Below are 5,694 nucleotides of genomic sequence, written 5' to 3' on the forward strand. Positions count from 1 at the left end.
GGGCAGCAGGGACATTTAATGTGCATGCTACAGTCAGAGAGCAAGCTGTTAATAATGTTAATAATTATATGTATGAGGTATAGATTAAGGTGTGCTTACCATGTGTTGGCATTGCCAGGGCCCCAGGTCGGGCAGCTGCCGCACACACAGCCCACGGAGGTGGGATTACATGCGCCTATAGGTGGGATTACATGCGCCTATAGGTGGGATTACAAGTGCCTATAGGTGGGATTACAAGTGCCTATTCGCAGCCATCAGACGAGACGCTCCCGAGTTTACCCGTGATGAACAGGGTACAGATGCACTTTGGAAATGAGGTTACTAAAAAAGCTCCGGAGATTCCTCTGCGGCTGGTTTAAAAGTATTTTCTTCCTTAGAAGTAATGCTTGAGCTCTAAGCAACTTTTCCAGCGTACAGGAATATTGCGAGCTCGGCCTTTTTTTGCACAGGGAGTTTCCTGGGTGCGGAGGAAGAGAAATGGGAAATAAAGAGCAGGGCACGTTTGTGGCAGACGATATTTAATCGGGACGAGAGAAGGAGCAACCCAGAGAGGGTTCGGCATCATTTGGGCTTTGTTCCCCGCAGTTTGCAGCTGGGAGGCTGGGCTTTGAAGTAAGAACAAGTTCTTTAAACTCGTTATTGCAGGCGGATGGCATAGGCAGGCAGATGGGTATCGACTGGGTTTTGTGCAGCGGAGCACTCCCCGCGATATCTTTTTGCTGGCCGAGGATTGGAGGGGGTCTACTTCACCCAAACCTCATTTAGTGCCTAAAATGCTTTAATTACAACGTAGTGGAAAAAAGTATGATGTGGGCTTGAAGTCTAAACTTGATTATATCACCCAGACTGCAAGTGTCTGCTGCTTTATGGTCTTTCAGGCCCGCAGAGGGAATTATCTATCTATGCAAAAGGGTTGCCAAAAATATTAAGGCAATGATATAGGGATTCATACACGGCTATCGATTTATCTCGCGTATCGATCCCGCACAATAGCTTACATATACACAGGCTCCTGTTATGTTTGCGATCTGAGCTTACTTGACATTTCTGAAGTAATTTAGTTAAGAGGAAATGAGTTGTTCCCAGTAGAGAGAGCAAACGAGTGGAGTGAAGGTAGCCAGCGTGATAAATGGCTCTTTCATTTGGAGATCTCCAGAGCTCGTTTAAGGCTAATTTTCTGTATTAGCCCCCTTTGAGCTATTAATGCAATAGGCAGGGACCGTGGCCCCTCGTCTCTTAGCTGCCCCATTAGATCGAGCATTAAGCTACCAAGCCTGAACTCTACTGTGGTGGTGGTGGTGGCGGTGAAATAATGAAAGGTGCTTTTTAAACTCTCCTAATCTAAAGTGGCAGAGGGTGGTTAATACGATTTGAAGGGGGCTGGTCAATGAACAATCAATAAACTAATAATGAGAAGGATGCGGTACATTAACAGTCTAAAAATCCAACGAGACATTAAAAAATCATCGTTAACTCCTAGTTCCATTAAGATTTGGGTGGTGGGAGTGGGAGGGAGGGAGCCAGATAAATCATTAAGATGATAATAATCACCAAGAGCATTAATACCAGATTTAACTCGGCTTTAAGACCTTACTGGCTGCACGGTTGGAGGCCTTTCCCTCCATTTCTGCTGAAAAGAAGGGCAGGTTTTCCCTGTGTCAGGAATAAAAAGATCGGGTCCCCTTCTCAACTGCTCATCTGACATTTGCTTGGCACCGTCTGGGGCAAAAGAAGTTGGCCTCTTGCAAATTCTTGCGTGGCCCGTGTCCCAGGTTAATTTTTCGTGTGTGTGTGACTCTGGGGCACAGTCAGTGACCTTAAAATTATCCTGATGTGTTTATTTACTTTCAGCTCTTTCCGACGGTCGCCTGCATGCTCACACCTGATTCAGCACGAAAGGCCACTTTAACCCCAACACCTGAATTCATTCTTCCCTTGCTCTGGCGTTCATGTGATTTTAAAGAAACGGATGCAAGGAGGTGTCTTAATACATATATATATATTTTAAAACTCTTAATAATACAGCATAAGATTCCTCCCCACCCCTTCTTGAAGTATCCGGATAAATGATTAACTGGAAACCGCTCCGGCCTCAGCTTTCCAGGTGATAGATCTGGGAATCGGAGATGAGGCTTCGCGGCCACTCCGTTTCGTGCTTTTTCCTGGATTACCCAGTGAACCTTACGATCCACTTTAATGGAATGCAAAACAATTTCGAGGGAATACATTTCACTTTGAAATTTAGTCCCAGCTTTTCAGGGGGAAGGGACTGCGGTGGTCTTTTAGTGGCGATGGGTAAGACGTTGTCCCCAGATTTTCTAGATTTGGCTACAAAGTCAGAGCAAATCGTCCTTAACAACCAAGTCCTGTTATAATGAACAAAGAACTTTTTACTCATTTCAGGCCAGTAGGCAGAAAAAACGATTTGCAGGCAGTTTGATAGCTGATTAGTAATAAATTGGTCCACGAGGTTTGTTAGTAATAAACAGAAGAAATATTTCTTCTGATTAATTGATTGACTGATCGGCCATCATATTCATCAGGGTTATTGCAACGATGTCCATAGCTTAGAGCCTCGTTACTCAGCTATTTCCAAGACATAATTCGATCTATTTGTATATTTTTCGTGTGGCTGACAAGCCCTTTCATTCCTATTGCCTCTTGTCTGGGGGCATTGGTGCCCCTTTTCCAGGCGGTTGTGGAGAGCCACCCAACAGAGAACCACCACCACCACGGGGGGAAAAAAAAAAACCAACAAAAAACCCCAACCCAACCCAACCCCAAAACCCCAACCTAAGACTTAATGTATGCACAGAAAATTGTAAACATGTAAAGAACTGAAAGCTTCCCGCTGAGTTTCGCCATGCTCCATTTCCCCACCATTTCCTGCTGTCGTTTTAAAGCGATCTCACTCATCTAGAGCTCCCGTTTGCAGGAGCGCCAGGCTTATAATTACTAACAAATCAAGCGGCTACTGTTGCTCTCCCGGTTTATTGATAAGCTGAAGAGAAATGGAAGGGGGAGAAATGACAAAGAGGCTGGAAGTAACCGCAGGAGGAGAAAGAGAGGAAGAAAGAGAGAAAGGGGTAGAAAAGGAGAAAGAAAGGGATGGAAAAGGAGAAAGAAAGGGATGGAAAAGGAGAGAGAAAGGGATGGAAAAGGAGAAAGAAAGGGATGGAAAAGGAGAAAGAAAGGGATGGAAAAGGAGAAAGAAAGGGATGGAAAAGGAGAAAGAAAGGGATGGAAAAGGAGAAAGAAAGGGATGGAAAAGGAGAAAGAAAGGGATGGAAAAGGAGAAAGAAAGGGATGGAAAAGGAGAAAGAAAGGGATGGAAAAGGAGAAAGAAAGGGATGGAAAAGGAGAAAGAAAGGGATGGAAAAGGAGAAAGAAAGGGATGGAAAAGGAGAAAGAAAGGGATGGAAAAGGGGGGCTGCATGGACCCCTGTGCCTTATTCTGTATTATTTCAGCAGTTGTGGCAATCCCTAACCCACAGGGAAAGTTGACATCGACGAAAAAGCTACGGTGGCCTTACAGTTTATTTACATACGTGCAGCTTCACCCTCTAAACCCCCGACGTTATATTATCTCTGGTAATGCCTGGGCTATATCTGGAATGCTATAGCCACGATCAACATATAGATACGATATAGATAGAGATAATTCATTCCATGGCAAACACTTTTTTTGAGGCAGCATTAGGTAATTTACAGAAGATATAGAGTCTAGATAGAATACATCTCTCTGAAGCTATGAAATTGCAATAGATATGCTTACACCGCCTGGTAAGCCTCTAAAATGGGTTTAGAGTTATTAGACTTGTTATTCGGGTGTGTTCATTCGGTCCTTTTCGGGGAGGCACTGGTAGGAACAAAAGCTGAGGAGCTCCCGGCATAGCTGGGAAGGGAGCCAGCCGGCTTCCCAAAAGCAATTTGCCGGGGAAAATAAATAAATAAATGCATACTGGGCACGTGCAAATCCATATTTCAAAGGTTAACTAATGTAATGAGTGCTCCAAAGAGGCCAAAGCGAGTGGGGGTGAGGTACTTTTAAGCATTGCACGGGTCCCTCTCTCTTTAGTGAGTTTGGACTAAGATCAGATGTTCGTGGAATTGCTGCCTCTTGTTTAATTTCTCAGTTCACTGGACAGTGACCTGATAAACCGGTCACTAAATATAGCCACTGCAAAGGTGTGCTCGAACCACCGAGCCCGGCTGTTTGCCCGAAGAAAAAAATGCCAGTCATGAAAATCTGTCTCTCGTGGCCCTGCTTTAATCTAATTCTTTATTTTATTTTATTAACTTTTTCTTGATGCTTCACTCAAATGACGTTGCCGAACATCGTGCATTAAATGATATATCTACGTATAATGGGAGGAGAGAGAGAGAGAGAGACTTATTTTTATCTGCCCATACTACCTCCGATACCCCAAACGAGTGCCTTCCTATAGAATCAATGGTAAACCCCCCCTATTAACAGCAACAAAAGCAGGAGCGGGCCTCTAACCCTTTTATAACTGTTTCTATGCCGTTCTCAAACTATTTGAAACCGCCTTTATGAGCTGCATAAAGTGCCTAACTAAAAATAATAGAGAAATAGGAATCCATTTCACTTTCCCGTTCCCTGGAGTAAAGCCACTCAAAATAATTTGTTTATACTGGAGACTATATACAAGGCATATGAAGCAATATGTATATCTAAAATCGACATGCCTTTTGGTTTTTAGCTGTTATAGAGCTTTTATTGTGGGGGTCTGGTCTGGCAGTAGGAAATGATCTGTAATAAAACCAGTGAAACACGGTTGTGTCTATTCCATACACCGAGGTTATAAAATTGGCAATTGCCCAGTAGTTAGCACTTGGTAATATATTAGGATACCCGATCTTATTGTTTAGCAGCTCCAGACGACTTAAATATCCCCTCAACCCTAATGGTTTGATTCTCCAGATATGTTGCAAATAAACAGGGTTTTTATGACTTAACTGACATGTATTATAACTACCTAAATAGCTGGCATATGTGCATAATAGAACCCTATTATTTGCCGAATTGGTTTTGCAATTGATTGAGTGGAAATGGGAGCCTCTGAAGCAGGATCTGCTGGGCGAGGGTGTGTAATCAATTTGTCTTCTCCTCTGAAACATGCCCGGACTCTACCACCAGCAACCCCCTCCCCCCCCAATTTCAGAGTATATTTTCTATAAGGAAACGCGTGTTGCCGCGATTCCGAGAGGAAGCAGCAGTAGCAGCTGTCAGCTCTTATTAACTCCTGCATAAAACATACCTTAAGTACGGTTTGTTATCAATTACTTGCAGAAATGAAACAACTGGGAGAAGGCAGCGAGGCTCCCTATAAATTAAAGTGATCGGCTGATTGATTAGAGCCCCTCCTGTAAATCATAACGCTTACGCACAATTATGGGGGAGCTGGGCACCCGTAACCAAAATTCCTATTACGGGGGAATTGCTCTCATTTTCAGTTTAGCCAAATTTTTGTTGTTGTTGTTGCTTCCTGAGCGCGTCTGGTTGCTATTACAGGAATTTGTTCGTTATAGTCCCCTTGGCTACTCTTAAAATAACCTCACTACTTTCTCAGAGAAAAGAAATATTTAGGTTTATGGTGGACAGAATAACATGGGTTTATTTTGTTTAGTTTCGCTTTATTGTTCTGGTTTTATTCCCCCCCCCCCCCCCCC

The 5,694-nt window shown here is 43.5% G+C and overlaps 1 protein-coding gene across 2 annotated transcripts in view; it reads left to right on the forward strand.

The window, feature by feature from the left end:
- Window positions 1–5,694, forward strand: part of TFAP2B (transcription factor AP-2 beta) — a 26,155-nt gene that overhangs the window by 11,734 nt on the left and 8,727 nt on the right. The gene's annotated exons all lie outside the window — the stretch shown is intronic.

This window comes from Egretta garzetta, unplaced genomic scaffold, assembly GCF_000687185.1.
Source record: "Egretta garzetta isolate BGI_Z169 unplaced genomic scaffold, ASM68718v1 scaffold235, whole genome shotgun sequence".
Classification (NCBI taxonomy): domain Eukaryota; kingdom Metazoa; phylum Chordata; class Aves; order Pelecaniformes; family Ardeidae; genus Egretta; species Egretta garzetta.